Source organism: Hemitrygon akajei, chromosome 9 (assembly GCF_048418815.1).
Source record: "Hemitrygon akajei chromosome 9, sHemAka1.3, whole genome shotgun sequence".
In the NCBI taxonomy this organism is placed as follows: domain Eukaryota; kingdom Metazoa; phylum Chordata; class Chondrichthyes; order Myliobatiformes; family Dasyatidae; genus Hemitrygon; species Hemitrygon akajei.
In genome coordinates, this window is record NC_133132.1 from 30,834,175 (window position 1) to 30,856,638 (window position 22,464).

A 22,464-nucleotide genomic window follows, 5' to 3' on the forward strand; every position below is an offset into this window, starting at 1 on the left:
TCAGGCGGAGTGAGAATGTTCATCAGTACCAGGCAGAACTCAGGCACGAGAACGATGCTAAGGTAAGACAGGAAGCTGTACAGAAAATGGGTGCAGACAAGGTGCAGTCAGAAAGACTACAGAAAGAGGTGACAGTAGAGCTCAGATCAAACAAACCAGAGAAGCGAAACAAAGAGCAGGTAAAATGTCCAACTGCAGGAGATGTGGCAAATCTCATTCCCACGTCAATGAGCTCTGTCCAGCAAAAGAAGTGAAATTCCACCAATTCAATAGAGTTAGCCATTATAAAAATCAGTGTCATTCAAAAACAGTTCTTCAGGAAGTCAAAGAAGACCTCTATTTCGATGAAGAGAGAGCTTTCCCTGTGGTTCTAGATTCAAATAGACAAGGCTACTGACTACGGTTCAGTTGCAAAATGAGGCAGTGATATTCAAAATGGACACTGGGGCAGATGTCACAGCCATTCTGGAATGTCTATTCACAAAATTGGTGAAGAAAACAGACATCACGCTAAATCCAACAATGAGAGTGCTCATGGGGCCAGGGAAACATAAGCTCAGTGTTAAAAGAATGCTTACTACTTCCATCCGTAAAAATAAGAAATAGTTAAAAGAGGATGTCTATGTTATTCAGAATCTCTTCTCACCACTACTGGGATGACATGCGAACGAGAAGCTGAACCTCATAGCAAGGGTGGATTTGCTAAACAATGTTCAGTGGCAGGCGAAGTATCCACAGTTGTTCGCAGGCTTGGGGTTCTGAAAGAGTATCTTATCCAATTGAGGCCAGGAGTGATGCCCTACTCTCTGAGGCATCTCCCAGTCCCATTGATGAACAAAGTCAAAGCTGAACTGGAGAGAATGGAGGCACTTAACATCATAACTGGAGTGAATGCACCTACTGACTGGTGTGCGGGCATTGTTCCTGTACCCAAGTCAGATGGCACAGTGAGGATCTGTGTTCATCTAATAAAATTGAATAATGCAGTGAGGCAGGAGAAGTTTATTCTGCCCTCTGCTGGGCACACATTAGGGTATGCTGGGTGGAGCAAAGTCCTTCTCCAAACAAGATGCAAAGTCAGTGTTCTGGCAGATCCATTTAGCTCTTGAGTCACAGAAGCTCCAACCTATATCATACCATGTGGATGCTACGCCTTCAGGAGACTCTCTTTTGGCATCTCATCAGCCCCTGAACTCTTTCAGGTGAGGATGAACCAAGTTTTGGAGGGATTGGAAGGAGCAGTCTGCCACATAGACAATATATTCATCTTTGGAGGCTCAAGTGAGGAATGTGACGAAAGAGTAGAAGCTGTAATCACACTGAACAAAAGGAAATAAGAACTTGCAAAAGTTGGTGGTAAAGTTCTTAAAGACAGTTCAACCAGATTCAGCCAAACTGGCTGGGGTTCAGAACATGGAACAACCTATGAATGTATCAGAGATCTGCAGATCTGCATCGAGAAAGTTCATTCCAGATTTGGCAGAAACAACAAAGTCACTACGTGACCTCCTCTCTCAGAGAACCGTTTGGACCTGGGACACACTACAGGAGAATTCACTGTCATCACTTAAAGCATAGCTTATCTCTCCACCAATATTGGTGTTCTTTGATCTGTTACATTCCCCAGTAACCGGGTGACTTACCAGCAAAGATAGAGAGGTCCGCTGAAGCCTGGTGCTACTATTTTCAAACGTTTTATTTATAAAGGGGCACAAACGTATGGTTAATACAAAACATTCAGATCATATACATCGTCAAAACTCAATCTAAAGCACAGGTGTAGTAATAATCAATCAAAAATGAGCTCTATCGTTGACTAGGGGATACTGAGTCCAATGGAATATAAGAGTCACTCAAAGTCTGCAGGCTTCCCCGTTTCGGGAACCGCTGGCATTTCACGTGTTGGAGAGAGAGAAAAGGAACACTTGCCCGTCGTCCTTGCGAAGCAAATCCCTGCTGTTAATTAAAGCGGTTTTTCCTTTTGGGTCCAGCCACAGACTCCCGATCCGGAATCTAACGCACGTGGCTTCCTTCAAAATGGCTTCCCGCTCTGACGGGAAGCACTATCGTGTCTTCTTCGTGTGTCTCTTTGGTGCGTCTGAGGTCCCGCCTCGGCAGCCCACCTTTTATCTGGACTGGCAGGGTTGTAGATGTCAATCAGGGTGGGGGCGAGGCAATCTTTCCCCCATCACCCATCTCACATTGCCCTGAGGGTTTGCACGTAGGCCAGTTCCTTATTCCACAAAGGTGTCTCCCAAGACAATGGCTTTGTCCAAGGCTTTTGTCTTGCTGAGCGACCAGCCCACATTCCAAACCGTAAGGCTCTCTCTCTCTCTCTTGCGATTCTCACAAAGGAGGGGGCTGAGGTCATGACAGATCCAATCAAAGCAACTAAGGTCTCGGTAGTCTCTTCCTTTGGCCTAGGGAGAGTACTCATGCAATAGTCCAGTGGTGTATGGAAACTACTGGCGTATGCATCCAGAACACTGACCCTTACTGAACAGCATTACACCCGAATTGTAAAGGAGACACTGGCTCTTGTGTGGGCTTGTGAATGCTTCAGCTGCTACTGAGAGGCACTAAATTCCCACTTCAAACAGACCACACACCACTTGTCAGTCTCCTCAGCTCGAAGCACTTGAATGACTGAACTCCATGTCTGCAAAGATTCAGAATGAGGTTTATACGATACTGTAGCAACATGTGCCCAGCAAATCTTTCACAACACCAGACGCTCTGTCAGGATGCCAAGCAAAAGTGAGTGGACGGAAGCTGACTCTGTCCTCATGGAAGATAGCAACATCTACTTAGCTCAGGTTTCCGACATCACAGAATAAACTGGACAAGATTCACACTGAGTTGAAAAAGGACCAAGTCTGCAGCAAGGTCATGAGGTACTGTGAGCATGGATGTAGTGGTTCCAATGGAGCTCACAATCTCAGACCTTCCTGGCTTGAAAGAGACACACTCACCATTCTTGATGGTTTGCTGCTAGGAGGACCCAGACTCACCATTCCTGCTTCTGTGCACAGCAAAATCATCAGCCAAATCCACGACGGATATCAAGGCATCAAAAATGTCTCCTCAGAGCAAGATAGTCCTTGTGGTGGCCTGCTCTGAGCACACAGTTGGGAGGTTGTGTAAAGCAACATGAAGCATGCAGACAACTGAGGCATACACAAAAATCATGCTGAACCTCCCGGATTTCCTAGACTTTCCATGACAAATTGCAGGCACGGACATTTCCGAGCTGAAAAGGGACAAATATCTTCCAACTGTGGTTTACAAGCAAGCTGTCCTCTACATCCTCAGCAGCTGTTATACAGCACCTGAAAGCTGTAGTCACTCACCATGGAACAACAGAGACACTTGTGTCAGACAGTGGTCCACAATTCAGTGCAAAGCCTTTGCAAGGGACTATGGGTTCAAACACCAGACAAGCAGCCCACAGTACGTACAGGCAAATGGAGAAGTGGAAAGAGCAGTGCAAGCTGTTAGGAGTCTCCTACTGAAAGCAAAAGACCCCTCAAAGCACTGCCAGCTTATTGCTCCACTCTTACTGTGAATGGCATATGATCAGAGCTGTCAATGAGCTGGAGAACAAGCCTATCCATTTTCCCTTCCCTTCTCCAACCTCACTTTCTGGAATTAGACAGAGTGAGAAACTTTGAGACAACACAGCGTGAGAAAAGGAAGATCAGGCATGATCTGAGACACAGAGCAAAATCTTTGTCGCCGCTCAGGAGTGGTGAAGCTGTCTGGGTTTCAGACCAACTCACCAAAGGAACAATAGTCCAGCAGCACGGACCACGATCGGTTGTGATCAGAACATCACGAGCTGAAATCAGGTGGAACAGGCGTGCGCTCGTGTGCCTTCAAAGTCCATGAAAGGTAGAGGACGAAATAGAGTGGCCTGATCCCTATGATGAAGACCACTTTCCTGAGGAGGATGCACCAGTTCAAGAATCTCCATCCGCTCCAACACCTCCAGGAACTGATACCCGATCGAGACGTTTATCTGTCCCACCACAGAGATATAGTCCATAGCCTAACAGCTTAGGGTGAGTGTGGTGAACTACATATACCTGTCTGGATACGCCCCTCTGCTGACTGCTCCTGTGGCTCCTCCCACTGACCCCTGTATAAAGGCGATTGCGGCACAGCTCCCCCCTCAGTCTCCGAGATGTCGTGCTCCCTTTTTGCTGCTAATAAAAGTCTATCGTTCACTTCCTGTCTCCGAGAGTTATTGATGGTGCATGAGTAAGTGACCAAAGAGTCCGAATAATCCTCTCACTTTGCCGGACTGTTCACGTAGTCTACCCTGACCTCCATTAGATTTAGTGATTTTTATTTTTAAAAGGGTTCTAATGTTGAAAACATTTCACAAAATGAGACTGTTCTTAAGAAAAAGAATTGGTGAAAAAAGGGTGGAAAACAGAGAGAGAGACTTCTAAAAACAAAGAGAAATATAATTATAATGTCAGTAATTCTTTCTTATGTTGATGTAAGGAGTGTAAGTTACATGCTATGGGTAAAGTGAACTGAATTACTCAATTTCAGTGACTATCATTTCAATGCAGCTCAATAGACAAGAAGTACATACCCAGTTTTCTTTTTTTTTCAAGAAGGGGAGATGCCCTGGTAGTTAATGGGTTAATCCTGTGCCACCTAGTTAGACGCCCCCACACGGGAGGAGTTCACAAACTGTACAAGCAACGCTGTCCATAAAGTTCTGTTGAAGATCCTCCAAGCTGCTGAGCTGATGTGCTCTGCACTCTCCCTCACTAATGAACACACCACCACGTGGTCCCATGCCACAGGCACAAGCTGCTCAGACCGAAGATCAGCTTTATTTGTCACATGTGCATCAAAGCATACAGTGAAATGTGTCAATCGCATCAGTGACTGACAAGAGCGAGGATGCGCTGGGCACAGCGCGTAAGTGTCAGCACAGGTCCGTGCCAGTAGAGCACGCCTACTAACCCATAGGTCCTTCAAATGTGGGAGGAAACTGAAGCACTCAAAGAACCCAAAAGTTTACAGGGAGAATGTATGAACTCCCCACAGAGAGCGGTGGTAATTGAAGGCTGCTTGCACATTGGACTGAAATCACAGGATCATCGGGGGCTCTAGTCATTCATAATGGTGCCTCTGTATTTTGACAATCAAAGTGAGCACAGAAGGCATTGAGCTCATCTGGAAGTGAAGCCCTGCTGTCACCTATGTCACTCAGTTTAATTTTACCAGAGGTGATAGTATTCAAGCCCTGCCATAACTCTCCAGCATCCTTCGTCGGTTCAAGTTCAGTCTGGGAATGCCACTTTGCCTGTGAAATTGCTTTCCAGAGATCATACCTGGGTCTCTTGTAACTTTCTTGGTCACCAGACTTGCTGAGCTGGACCTCAGCAAATTTCAGATCTCATGGTTCATCCAGGGCTTCAGACTGAGGAAGACTCTAAATGATTTTGTGGAGACACACTCGTCTACAACTGTTTTAATAAAGTCCATTACAACCATGGTGTATTCATTCCGATCCACAGATGACTCCTTGAACACAGCACAGTTCTTCATCTGAAAATAATCTCATAGACGCTCCCCTGCCTCTCACGACCACCAGTTTGCTGTCCTAATTTCTGAAGCTTTGCTCCTTAACCGCTGCCTGTGTGCAAGTAGAAGGACAGCCAAGTGATCTGACTTACCTAAAACAGTCTGGGCATGGAACAGTAGGCATTCCTTATCTCAGTATAACAGTGGTCTAGTGTGCTGGGACCTCTGGTGCTACAGGTTATGTGCTGATGGAATTAAGCAGGGTTTTCTTCAAACAATCCTGGTTGGAGTCCCTGACTATGATTTAAAATGCATCAGAGATGGACTGTTTCTTGTTTGAAGACGCAATCATGTAGTATCTCAAGTGCTTGATTATAGTGGCCGCTGGTGTATGTAAACTGTGGTCAGGATTATGGAGGAGAACTCCCTGGGTAAATAGAACGAACAGCCTTTGACTGTTAGGTGTTCAAGGTCGGTGTAAAATGAGTTTGACAAAACTGCTACATCAGAGCGCCATTGAGAGTTTATCATGAAACACACACCTCCACCTTTTGCCTTTTCTGACTCAGCAGGTTGGTCCATTCAGTAAATCAAGAAGCCCTTTGGTTTGACCTCTGTATCCTGCGTGCCGGGAGACAGCCAAGTCTCACTCAGACATGGAATACAACAGTCCCGCATTTCCCTCCGATGCAGCAACCTTGCCCTCAGGTCCTCAATTTTGTTCTCCAGCGACCTCACATTTGCTAACAAGATGCTGGGTAGGAGGCCCTCATCCCTCCGTCAATCAGCCTGGCTTGGAGTCACTCCCTCCTGGCTCACTTCCAGACAGGGCAAGGAATCTTTATCCACTTCACGGTGCCGTACTGCCTGGTCCACTGAGATCTTCAGATGATCGTGAAATCTGTAGATCATTAAGTTGATTTAAAAGTACATTGCTTAGAGGGATATTACATTTTGCAGATTGCCTTGGGAGTAATTCAAAGAGGTATATTTAAAAGTATATTTAGAAGGAATATACACACTAATAGGGATCGCAACCTGCATCTCTGCAGGGACTTGTGTAGGAAGTTCGCTATAAATTACAGCAGACACAACAATACCGGTAGAAATACACCATGAATGATAACTAGCGCTACATTCAGATTAGGATCAGGATTAGTGCAGATGCATCACTGGAGGCACGTGCTTTGTCATCAACTGGCACTAGGCAAATACTGGCAATAAAACGGAACATGGAAGTACCATGGCAACTTTTGGATGGTCTGAACTGGAAATGATAAGGGGAGCATTATCATTTTTTATCAGCTTTGTGCCTGTAAAGAAGGTTCAAAATGTTTGATTCACAAGCGATGATTATCTGTTTATCAACACACTGATGTTTCTGAAGAGCTATCAGTGCATAAATTTGTTTGTTTCCTCTTCTCCTCACATGCCCATTACCTCCCTCTGGTGTCCTTCCTTCTTCCATTTCTCTCAAGGTCTCCTCTTCTTTGTCATCCACTTACCTCTTCCACCTATCCCTTCCCAGCCTCTTACTTCATCCCCCCTCCCCCACCAACTTACCTTCCCTCTCACCTGGTCTCACCCAGTTTGTACTCCTTCCCCTCCCCTTACCACCTTATTCTGGGTTCTGCCCTCTTCCTTTCCAGTCTCGATGAAGGGTCTCAGCCCCACATTGTCTGTTTATTCCCCTCCATAGATGCTGCCTAACTTGCTGAATTCCTCCAGCATTATGTGTGTGTTTTGTTCAAGTGACCAGCCCGCCTTTGTGTCAGTGATTAACTCCTGTGGAGTTCCTCAGGTTCTGTACAGTGGTACAGCTGGTAGATCCACCACCCCACAGATCCAGAGACCCGGGTTTGATCCTGATCCCAGGTGCTGTCGATGTGGAGTTTGCTGTTCCTCAGGTTCTGTACAGTGGTACAGCTGGTAGATCCACCACCCCACAGATCCAGAGACTCAGATCTGATGCTGATGCTGGGTGTGGTCCATGTGGAGTTTGCTCTCTGTTGCTGTGTGAGTTTCCTCTGGTACCCCAGTTTCCCACATTCCAAAGATGTGTGGATTCGCCAGTTAATTGGCCTCTGCCTATTGCCCTGAATGTGCAGGTCGGGGGTAGAATTGGGAAGAGTTGGTGGGAATGTGGGGAGAATTACAAATGGGATTAATGTAGGATTGGTGTACTTGAGTGTTTGAGGGTCAGCACAGACTCAATGGGCTGAAGGGCCTGTGTCCGTGCTGTATAACTCTATGACTTCTTATGCTGTCCTGTAACAGTCACTTTCAGTTCCGGCTACTGAGAACAAGAAGTGGAACAACAAGTTTTGCAACTTCATTTCACAATTCCAAGCTGTGCTCGCATTAATGTTGCAGTTTGCTAATGCTGGAGGCTTTCTGCAACTCATTCTTTATGTTGTTAATGTAGAGTTCAAAATGTGCTTGGGCTCATCTGGTCAGGTTTGACAAAAGTTATTTACAGCAATGGCATCCTGGTGAGCACTGGCTTCAGCTTATTTAGTTGTACCTCACCTGCAGGCTTCTTAAAATCTACAACAACAGCATCCCAGAGATAACTGAACCAAGGGGCTTAAATCTCTTTTTTGCAGCTTTGGGATGTGCGATGTCATGTGCTAGACACTGCAAGTTGGTTAAATTTGATTTTCCTGCTTCAGGACAGGAATAGATTCAAAACTATGGCAGTCCGTCTGTAAGGTAATCCGGGAATTCGGGTCTAAGTTTTGGGGTTTGTTTTGACTATTGGATGCCAGTGGCCTCTGCAAATCTTGTGCCAAAGCCTTTGGTTTTAGAAAAGAATCTCAGAAAAATTACATCAGGAGAATTTCTTGTAAGTGCGAGTTTTCAGATTTAGTCTGGGAAAAGCAATGAGGAGTTTGAACAAACTTATTTTGGCCCTAAACTACTAGAAGAGTGAAATTTGTTAGCAGGGATGATACTTTTATTGGGAGGTAGAGAAAGACTGAAGAGATAATTGGATAGACATCCAGAAAGAGTTGAGGAGATCACGGAAGCGCAGATAGAACATCGAGCAGTACAACACAGGAACAGGCCCTTTGCCCACAATGTAGTGTTGAAATAATAAAGCTAATGACACCTAATCCCTTCTGTCGTTACGTACTTCTTATCCCATCATTTCCTGCACATTCAGAGAACGTAGAACTGTACAACACAGGACCATCCCCTTTGCCACAATGTTGTGCTGTAAGATCAATCTCACCGTTCCCATCCACATAGCCCTCAATGTTTCCTTCATTCACAATCCTGTCTAAGAACTTCTCAAAAACACCTGTATTCTATCTGCCACCACCACCCTCCACGTAAAATGAAATAAAACTTGTCCCACACATCTCCTTTGAACTCCCCCCCCCCCCCAATTAAAATGCTTGTCCTGTGGTATTCAGCAATTCAACTCTGGGTACAAAACAGATACTGGTTGTTTAGACTATAAGACATAGGATCAGGATTAGGCCGTTCGGCCCATCGAGTCTGCTCCACCATTCCATCACGGCTGATTTATTATCTCTTCAACCCCATTCTTCTGCCTCCTCCCTGTAACCTTTGACACCCTGATTAAACAAGAACCTATCAACTTCCACAGATCCCTGTAGCAATGAACTCACAGATTCATGTCGATGTCTCTCATAATTTTAGAAACTCAAATATTCAGGAATGATCTGTCAGATAATAGAACATAGAATATAGTCTATGGAACTTTAACCCAGAACAACCCAGAACAAGCCCTATGGCCCACAATGTGATGCCAACATTTTAATCTACTCTAAGATCAGTTTATCTTACATAACCCTCCATTTTTCTATCATCACCTATCCAAGAGTGTCTTAAGTGCCCTCAATGTATCCGCTCTGCCACCTCATGGCAGTGTGTTCCACGCGTCTACCAATCTGTGTAAAAAAAAATTATCTCTGACATAATTTCCTCCAATCACATTAACTTCAAGCTCCCTGGTATTATCCATGGTGTGTATGATGTTCTCCCGAGGGGTTGTCTACTGGTGGGTCCTCAGGAGGCTGTAAAGGCTGATCGGGATCCACAGACTCTGGTGGAGTGTAGGTAATAGTAAGCAGTAGCTGTGGTTAGTTGTTGGGTTTTTTGGCTGTTCAGGCTCTCCTTTCACAGCTATAATGCATTTATTGGCCCTGTTCTGTGTATCACATTCATAACACACATGGGCTTTATGTTGCTGGGGCAAAATTAGAGTACGGAAAGACGTTTCTCTTCCTCAGGCTGCTTCTATTAGGTGTGACAAAGTTTTATGTCAACCAACAGCACTCTGCAATATTGGAAACAGCAGAAAATTATTTATATGTGGTTTGGGGTTAGCATTTGTTCGTTTTCCTTTCCTGTTGCCAACAAGTATCATCAACTCCTGGATAACCTTTATTTTCTCCTCTTCTTTGCCAGGGCTGAGGATGGGAATGTGTCAGCCTGAGTGGGAGCCCATGATGCATCAGTAACAGACGGGACCTGGCGTGCTTTACCAGGTTATCACAGTTAGTGATTAATTCCCACTCCAGGGACTTGAGCGACTCCAAAGTTATCCTGACGCGGCAGTGCAATAACGAAGGAGGGACTGGACATTAAACTAATGCTGGGGGTGGCACATTATCATAGCGGTTAGCACAACGCTTTACAACGTGCCAGAGGTAAGCTAGGGGTTCAATTCCTGCCAGTGTCTGCAAGGAGCCTGTACGTTCTCTCCATGTCTGCAGGGGTTTACTCTGGGTCAGAGACGTACTGTACAAGTTCGGGTCAGTAAGCTGTGGGCAAGCTATGTTGGTGCCGGAAGCTTGCGGGCTGCCCGCAGCACATCCTCAAAGCAAGTGACACATTTCACTGTAAGTTTTGATGCACATGTCATAAATAAAGCTGATCTCTAAGATCTGTAATGACACTAGTTTGAAGAACTCCCAAAAGTTCTGGCCAACATTCATCCCTCAGTCAATATTGCTCAAATTGATGATCTGGTCTCTGTCAATTTGCAGTTTCTGGGAGTTTGTTACCTGCAAATTGACTGTGTTTCCTACATTACAACCAATGCTCTGCCTTTAACTTCTTGATGCTGGATTTTTGACCCAAAACAATGACAATTCCTTTCCCTCCAAAGATGCTGCTCAGCCTGAGTTCCTTCAGCAGATTGTACATTGACCAGATTTAAAGAATCCCGATCGGAATATAAAACTCCGTCTTTGTATTTAATTTGTCTACGTGCACTGAACTACCTCTGTTACCGTAATACTATATTCTGCAGCTTGTTACTTTCCATTCATGTGACCTCAAAGTAGGGAGTGATTAGGGTTAGTGAGTTGTGAGCGTGCTATGTCAGCATCAGAAGCATGGTGACACTTGTGCGCTGCCCTGCATGATCTGCACTTCACTGAATGTTTTGATATACATGTGACAGATAAATGTAACCTTATCTTAAACTAATGACCCTTGAACTCTGTCCAGGTGATGCAAATGATCCACTGGAACAGGAGAACAGGGTACAGTGTGTATCTATCTGTCACCTCTGGTGCAACAAGCTATCTAGCTAAATTCATGCTGTTCCTTGTGGGAGTTTGTTGTGTACAAGTTGCCTGTAGGTTTACTATCCTACAACATTGAATAGTTTGGGATATCCTACAAGGAATGTTAAAAGGTTTTCCCTTTTACCCTCTGAGAAGATTTTGGGAGGAAGTTAAAGTCAGCATATCACTCATAGAGTTTAGCATCCATTTCAAATGGACTAGAATAAAAGGCAAGGCTGCAATACTGAGACTTCAGAAGGCTGCACGTGGAGTATTGTGAGCCCCTTATCTAAGAAAGGATGTGCTGCCATTGGAAGGGATCCAAAGGATTAACGTATAAAGAGTGTTTGGTGGCTCTGGGCCTGTACTCACTGGAGTCTAAAAGAATGAGTGGAGATATCATTAAAACTTATCGAATACTGAAAGGTCTAGAGAGAGTGATGTTTTCTATAAGGAGAGAGTCGAGGACCAGAGGGCACCACCTGAGAAAAGAGGGATGCCCGCACATTCCTTTGGAACAGAGATGAGGAGGAATTTGCTTTGACAGAAGTTGATGAAACTATGGAATTCATTGCCACAGGTGGCTTTGGAGGCCAAGTCATTGGGTATATTTAATGTGTAAGTTGGTAGGTTCTTGATCAGTAAGGGTGTCAAAAGTTACCAGAAGGCAGGAGAATGGTTTGAGAAGGGTAATAAATCAGACTTGATACAAAGGCAGAGCAAACTCAATGGGTCAAGAGGCCTAATTGTGCTCCTATGTCTTATGGTAAATCAAATTCAATGAGATACCCTACAGATACTGGCTATCTGGGCTACAGACGTCTGACTAATTACATTAAGGTTTTGCACAGCATTTCAAATGTGCCAGAATGCAAGAAGCTGCAGCATATTGGGTTTGGCCCAATACATCAGAGATACGTCCCTCCCCACAATTGGAAGAACGTAATTCATTCCCTGCCATGAAAAGGCAACATCCATCACCAAAGATCTTCTCCATCTAGGCCAGCGGTTCCCAACCTGAGGTCTACGGACCCCTGGGTGAATGGTAAGGACCCATGGCATAAAAAAGGTTGGTCTAGGCTATGCCATCATCATGCATCAGCTTCTGAGGGGGAGGTACAGACGCCTGAAGTCCCACATCACTAGGATCAAGAACCACTACTTCCCTTCAGCTACTCCATTCTTTAATGAACTGTTAGAGCGATTTTGGTTGAGCACATGTCACAATTAACTGACTTCAGCCACTAGCCTTCGGATTTGAATATGCATTTGAAGATTACATTTAAAATGTAGCTCAGAATAGTAAAAGTGCAGACCAGAGACTCTCTCTCTTTCTTTTTTGTTCTAAATGGATTCTTTTGTGTATAATTTATATGTTTTTTTTAATGTTCCTGGCTTGAAACACTTTCTGTTTTTGTTTTACACAGTTGTTGCCTGACCTGCGGAGTGTTTCCTGCATCTTTTGTTTATATTTCATATTAAAATTAATCCCTAGTTTCTATATTTCATACTGATTCAATGCAGGAATTTAAGTTAGCTCCTCAAAGCATGGTGACACAGGTGAGGTCACCTTGGGTCAGTAAGATAAATTAGAAATATTTCAAAGGGGAAAGAGAATGGCTGTATTACATCAGTTCCAGTCATTGATTCACTCCACTGCTTTTTCATAAATACTGGCACTCAATGAAAAATCTCAAATGTGACTGATATCTAGCAACACACACAAAGTGCTGGAGGAACTCAGCAGGCCAGGTAAAAAGCATAGTCAACATTTCGGGCCGAGACCCTTCTCTCAGCAGCTGCCTGGCCTACTGAGTTCCTCCAGCATTTTATCTGCACTGCTTGGATTTCCAGCATCTGCAGATTTTCCTCTGTTTGTGATATCTAGCAGTGTGTTTTGGCATCAACTACTCTCTGGGTAGAATGAATCAGGATTATTATCATTGACATATATTGTGAGATTTGTTGTTTTGTGGCAGCAGTCGTGTACAATACATAAAAAAATACTATGCTACAGTAAGAAATGGGAAGAATAAATGAATAGTGTAAGAAGAGAGCAAAATAGCGAGATAGTCTTCACGGACCATTCAGAATCTGATGGCAAAGGGGAAGGAACTGTTCCTAAAACATAGAGTATGTATCTTCAGGCTCCTGTACCTCCTCCTTGATGGTTGGAATCAGAATTATTATCACTGACATATGTCATGAAAGTTGTTATTTTAAATAAATAGTTCAAAAAGAGAGCAATAATAGTGAGGTGGTGTAGAAGGGTTCAATGTCCATTCAAAAATCTGAAGACAGAGGAGAAGAAACTATTCCTAAAATATTGAGTTTGTGTCTTTCTGCTGCTGTACCTCCTCCCAAATGGTGGAAATGAGAAGAGGGTTGCAACCCAAAAGTCCAACATTCCCTTTCCCCCCACAAATGCTGCTTGTTAGGATGCTCTGGCTAGAATCTGTTGAGTTCCTCCAGCAGATTGTCTGTTAATAATCCAGCAGTTAAGAATACAGGCACCCAATATTAACCCCTACACGTGAAATGGAATCAGTCATTGCAGAAGGAAGTCATACAATCCATTATGACCAGCCTTTGGAACAATGCACCACTTGGTCTCGATGTATAGGGCCTATAAAAAGTATTCACCTCCCCCACCCCTTAGAAGTTTTCACGTTTTATTGTGTTACAACATTGAATCACAGTGAATTTAGCTTTTTTTGACACTAATCAACAGAAAAAGGTATGTATCAAAGTGTAAACAGATCTCTACAAAGTGTTCTAAATTAACTACAAATGTAATACACAAAATAATTGATTGCATAAGTATTCAGCCCCTTCGAGTCAGTATTTAGTAGATGCACCTTTGGCAGCATCTGCAGCCTGGACTCTGTGTGGATAGGTCTCTATCAGCTTTGCACATCTGGACACTGCAATTTTTCCCCATTCTTCTTTACAAAACTGCTCAGACTGCATGGGGATTGTGAGAGGACAGCTCTTTGTAAGTCCAGCCACAAGTTCTCAATTGGATTGAGGTCTGGACTTTGACTTGGGCACTCCAGCACATTAACTTTGTAGTTTTTAAGTCATTCCAGTGTAGCTTTGGTTTTATGCTTAAGGTCATTGTCTTGTTGGAAAACAAATCTTCTCCCGAGTTGCAGTTCTCTTGCTGTTTTCCTCCAGGATTTCCCTGTATTTTGCTGTATTCATCTAACCCTTTACTTTTGCAAGCCCTCCAGAGTCTGATGCAGCTTGAACCATATTTCACAGTAGGGATAGCATGTTTTTAATGATGTGCAGTGTTTGACTTACACCAAACATAACATTTAGTCTGGTAGTCAAAATGCTCAATTTTGGTTTCATTAGACCATACAACCTTCTTCCAGCTGACTACAGAGTCTCCCACATGGCTTCTGGAAAACTCTAGCCAAGATTTCACGTGGGTTTTTTTTTCCAAAAGTGGCTTTCTCTTTGCCACTCTCGCAGAAAGTGTGACTGGTGAGGCACCCGGGCAACAGTTGTTGTATGTGCAGTCTCTCCCATCACAGCCACTGAAGTTTGTAACTCCTCCAGAGTTGTCAAGGGTCTCTTGCTGGCCTCCCTCGCTAGTCCCCTTCTTGCACAGTCACTCAGTTTTTGAGGACGGCCTGCTCTAGTCAGATTTACAGCTGTGCCATATTCTTTCCATTTCTTGATGATTGACTTAACTGTACTCCAATGGATATTCAGTGACTTGGAAATTTTCTTCTATCCATCTCCTGACTTGTGCTTTTCAATAACCTTTGCATGGAGTTGCTTGGAGTGTTCTTTTGTGTCCATGGTGGAGTTTTTGCCAGGATACTGACTCACCAGCAGCTGGAGCTTCCAGACACAGGTGTATTTTTACTCCAATCAACCCTGACTGCACACAGGTGATCTCCATTAACTAATTATGTCACTTGTGAAACCAATTGGCTGCACCAGTGATGATCTGGTGTTCGTATTAAAGAGGAGTAAATACCCATGCAATCAATTATTTTGTGTTTTATATTTGTAATTAATTTAGATCACTTTGTAGAGATCTGTTTTCACTTTCACACAAAAGAGTATTTTCCTGTTGATCGGTGTCAAAAAAGCCAAAATAATCCACTCTGATTCAATATTCTAAAATAACAAAACATGAAAATTTCTGGGGGAGAATGAATATTTTTATAGGCACTGTACAATGCTGAGGTGAAACATTAGTGCTTTGTTTCTCTCTCCTCAGATGTAGCTTGACCTGCTAAGTGTTTCTAACATTTTCTGGTTTTATTTTATTTGCAGATTTATATAATAAATTCCGCATTTGTTTTTGTTTCAGTAATTAGTTCCATTTTGCTGCTTTTATGTTTAACCTCTCGTGGTCCCAGAACACACTCTACACGATCGGGAAAGCTCTACTTTCTGTGGAAGCTCGAGAGAGGCTGGACTTTGCACATCCATACTCAGTTCATTCTACAGATTGCGGTAGAGATAGATAGATAGATAGATAGATAGATAGATAGATAGATACTTTATTCATCCCCATGGGGAAATTCAACTTTTTTTCCAATGTCCCATACACTTGTTGTAGCAAAACTAATAACATACAATACTTAACTCAGTAAAAAATATGATATGCATCTAACTCACTATCTCAAAAAGCATTAATAATAGCTTTTAAAAAGTTCTTAAGTCCTGGCGGTAGAATTGTAAAGCCTAATGGCATTGGGGAGTATTGACCTCTTCATCCTGTCTGAGGAGCATTGCATCGATAGTAACCTGTCGCTGGAACTGCTTCTCTGTCTCTGGATGGTGCTATGTAGAGGATGTTCAGAGTTATCCATAATTGACCGTAGCCTACTCAGCGCCCTTCGCTCAGCTACCGATGTTAAACTCTCCAGTACTTTGCCCACGACAGAGCCCGCCTTCCTTACCAGCTTATTAAGACATGAGGCGTCCCTCTTCTTAATGCTTCCTCCCCAACACGCCACCACAAAGAAGAGGACGCTCTCCACAACTGACCTATAGAACATCTTCAGCATCTCACTACAGACATTGAATCCTAACATCCTAACAGGCTGCACCACTGCGTGGTATGGAATCTACCTGGATAGTTCAAAGAGCCCAATGCATTACTGGCACCAACTTGCACACCATCAAGGACATATATACAGAAAGGTGTTGGAAAAGGACCAGTAACATCATTGACCTGCCCGTGGACTGTTTGTCCCATTCCCATCGGGGAAGAGGCCACATGGCAAGCACAGCAGGACCAGCAGCCTCGAAAACAGTTACTTCCCTCAAGCAGTGAGGCTGATCAACATTTCCTCCCACTAACCCACCCCCCAACCACCACTACTTCATCATTTCCTGTCACTCACCTTATGTACAGACACTCCTGTGCCTAGAGTCACTTTATGGACATACAATCAATCCTTGTACATAGGCTATCGTATGTATTTATATTTACTGTGTGTTTATTCTTTATCTTATTGTGTTTGTATGTGCTGCATCAGATCCGGAGTAACAATTATTGTCTTCTCCTTTACACGTGAACTGGAAATTACAGTAACCAATCTTCAAACTCTTCTATATATATTTATCAAATTCTTTATCGCTGAATTTGGATGAAAGCCCCACCCGTTCCGTTGAACCTCATGCCCAGAAATGGCCCTGGGAACGGGTGCAGGCCGTGAGAGGAGGCGATGAGTCTATCCAGTGAGTTCAGGTGTCGGTGAGTGGCAGACAGCCGCTCACCCCGTGCTCTTGTGGAACTGAACCCCTCGCCTGTTCCTCACCGATTCTCTATCGGATCCCGTTCCCGATTCCCTTTGAGACAGAATCACCCAGTCACTGTGTGAAGGATCACTACCTGATTGATCTTGGTTCAATGTGGCCACTCACACCTCAGTCTGGTCCCCATTTCAAAATGTTCCGGGTTCTTCCCCCCGCCGGTATTAATTTGGAGATACATGTGAGGGGAGGTAAAGACGGTGCATGAAACATTTTTCTTTGTTGGGAGACGGATGAGCAGTTGAGAGTTGATCCGCTTTAAGCGGTGTGGCTGTGCTTACTGCGCTTGCGTGCTGGGCTGAGCACCCGAGGGGGAGGGGGTGCGTTTAAATTCAGATTCCAGATAACTGCTGGAGAAGAGAGAAGTGGGAACGGGGGAGAGGGAGGAAGGAAGATGAAATAACAAAGATAATAATAATGAATACTAGAACTGTCGGGTAGCCCATATTTATCTCCTGAAATATCAAATGGAATTAGCCCAATTGTCCCGCTTCTTCATTAGAATTAAGATTCAAAGCCCATTGAGGTTTTCAGAGCGCGGTGTTCTTGCTACCTGAGTTGGTGGGATTATACGTGGAGTTAAGTGCTCGGCTTTCACTCCTCTCCCCGGCCACGTTCGGTAGAGAAGAGGGGAGAATACCGTGGGAGAAGAGAGCCGAACATCCCGAGGCTGTGGCGACGCCGGGGTTCCTTCCAACTTGGCTCCCGAGCAGGTAGGAGAGCGGATTCGTGGTTTGGCTGAGCCGGTGTCCGCATCCAGTAGTGAGGGGCAGTTGTCCCTCGCGAACTGATGGACAACTTCAATTCGCCGGGTGACCCCTGTTCCCCCTTCCCGCCCCTGTTCAGACCATTGCAGATTGCCTGAAATATTTAAATACTTATTGGAGACGGGTTCTTTCTCCCTCCTCGGTTGTCTTCAACTCTGAGCTGTTTTTAATTTTGATCCTTGAAAGATTTGCTCTTTATTTACAGCAGCGTCCTTTTTGATGGAAACTCCGCCTGTTTCGTGGGTGCTCCCGCGGGATATATTGAATGGGTGCTGCAGTTAGAATGGACGGCCAAGGGGTTAGGGTGGGAGGTCGAGTGGGGAGAGGGTAAAAATAAACCATGGTTTGTTTGGGGGTGAAGGAGGAACGGAGAGGGAGGTAATTGGGGGAAAGGCTGTAGATTTGGGAGGGGGAGATGTATGATGGAGTGGTGTCGGTCCTAAAGCGAAGTGATCTGCGGCGCGAGTTCAGTTGTAGCAAACCTTCCGTCTTGTCCAAACAAGCGAGGAAAACGTATGTTGACTTTTCCAGCTAATTGTAAACAAATATTCCTGTTTTAAGATGCAAGAGCCTTGTTATAATTAAACAATACGCTGGGATGGAACAGCGCGTAAAATAGGCTGTCTGTCAGTTCATCTGTCATTTCAGAGGGCCGGAGAGTCCGATTAAAAACTTGGAACAAATGAGAAATCAGACTGTTCCTCGCTGACACTTTTTGACATCTGCATTGTCAAACACTTCATACTCTGACTTTTAAATATATATATATATATTCACTAGTACAGTGGCACACATTCAGTGATTATAAAGTGGCGCGTGTACACACACACACACACTCTCTCTCTCTCTCTAGTATATTTCTGTGCTGTGTCTGGGATTTTTTTCTCAATGCTACAGAGAGAGAGAATCACCGCTGCACCTTCTTGTACTTTGCGAAAGAAGCTGCTTGTAATTATGAATGGCGTCGCTTTTTCTCGCAAATAACACTCTGGGCGAGACTGCACTCTCTCCTAATAGCCCGTGAAACGCAACATTTTAAACTGAGGGCACGTTTTAATTTTATGACGAATTTGAGACTGCGAGCCTTTGATCGGGATCTCCCCGCAGTTTCTTTTCTAGACGTACTACTGGGGACTGGTAATTAAACGGTTGTTATTTCCTACCGCGCAATTAACAAAGCTTGTAATCAGGAGGGGCGTAATTATTTGAAAGAGTTAAGTATTGCAATTCCGGGCTGGGACGTGGGTTTGATAATCTCATTGACGACCGTGTACCGTTTACAGCGGTTGACGGCGGGGTTCACTCCGCTCTGGAGAGCGCAGTTCCCCAATACAACAGAACCGAGGTTGTTTGTGTGATGAGGAGGTTTCAGAGAGAGCGGGCTGTACCTGAGAAATGCCTTTCGCTCAGAAGTGACCTATGAAGGAATTGGTACCGCGGGATGTTTGCTGTCCATTTTGGAGAGATTTCAAGGGCTCGATTTACCAACCCCTCCCTCCGGAGGCAGATGCTTCGACGGCGTTGCCGTCCCTTCCAGAGGGTCAGCCTGAAGCGGGACCGAAACTCGCAGGGTTTGAAGGCAACCGTGCCGAACGCCGCAGTCTCGCAGCAATCGGGTTCATCCCACGTCCTTAACTCTTCCCCTGCCGCCTGCAAATCTGTCTTTTCTTTAGTTATTCCAGTTCCCTCCGTGAAAGTTGGATTGAATGTGCGTCCGCTGCCCCTCCCGTTTACAACATGTGATCCCGAGAAGATGCTGATGGAGCAGACTGTGTTGGTCTGGAGTCGTTTGTAAACCCAGAGTAGACCAGTAGTACATTCGCTTCCCAACAGGGCATTTGCTTTTCCAGTGACTGGCTTGGTGATGTGATCCCTGTCACTTCCACGGGCTCTTGTTTCTAAATTGGAACTGAGTTCCGTTTTACAACGTATTCGGGTCGGATATGGCGTCATGAAGCACAGAAATAGGCCCTTCGGCCCTTCGTGTCCTTGGTGAACAAAATGTCTGCCTGCATTCGGCTCATCATCTCTAAACCTTCCCTATCCATGGTAACTGTCAAAATGCCCCTTAACTATTGCACTTGCACCTGACTCTGCAGCTTGTTCCATACACCCACCACACTGTGCTTAAAACGTTACCCCTCGGGTCCCTTGCAATCTTTCCCCTCGTACCCGCTCCAGTTTTACATTCCACTCCCTTAGCCTGGTGAAAAAGACCATGACCTTTCAACTTATCTCTGCCTCTCATGACGTTAGAAGCTTCCAGAACACAGGGGTGGGTGGAGCCCAGCCTCATTACTCAATCCTCCGGTCCCAGGAACATCATCTTGCCCTTGAGATTACCACGCTGGGTCTCTATATTTCCACTGTTCCCTCAGTCTGACAAGATGCACATCCACCAGAAACCACAACTGATTGCCCCACTGGTGCAAATCCCCTTCTTTCTCCCATGGTCTACTCTCCTCTGCTATCAGATTTTTCCTTTTCCCGCTTCCACCTATCCCTCCCGACTTCATATTTCATCCCCCCATCCTTCACCCACCCACCCCTCACCTGTCTTCACCTATCACCTGCCAGTTTGTACTCCTTCCCCTCCCCCACCTTTTTATTCAGACTTTTGCCCCCTTCTTTCCAGTCCTGATGAAGAATCTTGGCCTGGAACATTGACTGCCTATTGCCCTCCATCGGTGCTGCCTGACCTGCTGAGTGCCTCCAGCATTTTAAGGATGTTGCTCTGGATTTCCAGCATCTGCAGAATCTCTTGTGTGTACAATTGCCCCACTGTGGCTGTCACCTTTGCCCTGGGTTCCAAACCTCCTCCAGGGGTACTCTTCCGTCACCAGATTCCAGCTTCACAAGCGTGCAAAACCCTGGGTGGAGCAGGAGATACTTTGCTCATTGGCCCTGGAGTTTGCAATGTTAGAAAAGAGGCCAGCACCTCATCGTCTCCTTTTATAAATAACACAATGACTTTGTACTGACAACCCGAGGCCAGGCAGCAATGATATATTGCATTTTGGTATGAATCATCCAAGCTTGGCTGTTTCTGAGCAAACATATGACATGGGAGCAGAATTAGACCATTCAGCTCATTGGGTCTGTTCTGTCGTTCCATCATGGCTGATTTATTATCCCTCTCAACCCCATTCTCCCTGTAACCTTTGATGCCCTGCTTAACTAAGAACCTGTAACCCTATTCTTTAAGTATACTCATTGACTTGCCTTCACAGTCATCTGTGGCAATTAATTCCACAGATTCACCACTGTCTGGTGGAAGAAATTCCTCCTCGTCTCTGTCCTAAAGGGAGATGCTGCGACTGTGCCCCCTGGTCCTAAACTCCTCTACCATAGGAAACATCCTCTGCATATTCACTCAGTCTAGGCTGCTCAACACTGAAAGTAGCACCACACCCCCCCCCACCCCCGCACTTGCCACTATATGTTGCCTCAAGGTTCATCACGTGATTGCTGGCACCCCACACATCAGTGTCTTCTGAAACCCTCCCCTCCCAGGTGCAGCGTGGGAAGGCTTATTCGTTTTTTAGGGTGGCACAGTAGTGTAACACTATTACCGTGCCAGTGACTCGGGTTCAGTTCCCTGTGATTACATGGGTTTCCCCAGTTCCTCTGGTTTCCTGCACATTCCAAAGAGATGTGCATTAGCTGGTCACATTGGAAGGTCCTGTTCTTGTGCTGTATCTCTAAATAAATCAATTTAAGACTCCTTGTTTCTCCCTTTGATCAGTTAATTGATGGTCAAGCCACGATTTCCCCTCACTCGAAGATGGCGTTCACAGAAGGTGGAAAGTGTTTGTCTTTAAAAGCATTTTAAAAAAAAAATCCTGAACCTTTATTGTTGTCATGTGGGCCAAGATACAATGGGTGGGAGGAGAGGGAACTTTTGTTTGCATGCCTTCCAGGCAGATCACGCCCTGCAGTGAGGTAGGGAAGAGAAAACAGAATGCAGAATATTGTGCGGCTACAGAGGCAGTGCAGTGCAGGCAGGGAAATGCATTAGGGCCTCAACAAGGTCGATTGTGAAATTAAGAGTTAACTGTTAGTGTACAAGTGGTTAAAACTGTTGCAGGGTAGTTACTTCCTCTTTGATAATCATTACCTGAGTGGAACAGGCCAGTTGTGGTCCAGGACAATAATCTTCAGCTTCAGAACAGATGCGTCTGAGCAAATGTGATGCTATCAAGCTGAATGGTTTCAGAAATGGAGGGTGTTTGTCTCTGAGTCTACACTGTGAATGGTTACAGGAATGGAGGGTGTTTGTTTCTGAGTCTACACTGTGAATGGTTTCAGGAATGGAGGTTGTTTGTCTCTGAGTCCACACTGTGAATGGTTACAGGAATGGAGGGTGTTTGTCTCTGAGTCTACACTGTGAATGGTTTCAGGAATGGAGGGTGTTTGTTTCTGAGTCTACACTGTGAATGGTTTCAGGAATGGAGGGTGTTTGTCTCTGAGTCTACACTGTGAATGGTTTCAGGAATGGAGGGTGTTTGTTTCTGAGTCCACACTGTGAATGGTTTCAGGAATGGAGGGTGTTTGTTTCTGAGTCTACACTGTGAATGGTTTCAGGAATGGAGGGTGTTTGTCTCTGAGTCCGCACTGTGAATGGTTTCAGGAATGGAGGGTGTTTGTCTCTGAGTCTACACTGTGAATGGTTTCAGGAATGGAGGGTGTTTGTCTCTGAGTCTACACTGTGAATGGTTTCAGGAATGGAGGGTGTTTGTCTCTGAGTCTACACTGTGAATGGTTTCAGGAATGGAGGGTGTTTGTCTCTGAGTCTACACTGTGAATGGTTTCAGGAA

The 22,464-nt window shown here is 44.9% G+C and overlaps 1 protein-coding gene across 3 annotated transcripts in view; it reads left to right on the forward strand.

Moving 5' to 3' along the window:
- The first annotated feature begins 17,233 nt into the window (after window positions 1-17,233).
- LOC140732995 (sialate:O-sulfotransferase 2-like) overlaps window positions 17,234-22,464 on the forward strand; it is a 450,507-nt gene continuing 445,276 nt past the window's right edge. For all 3 annotated transcript variants that reach the window (XM_073055731.1, XM_073055733.1, XM_073055735.1), the window contains exon 1: window positions 17,234-17,593. The gene's annotated coding sequence lies outside the window, so the exon portion shown is untranslated. The remainder of the gene's footprint in view (window positions 17,594-22,464) is intronic.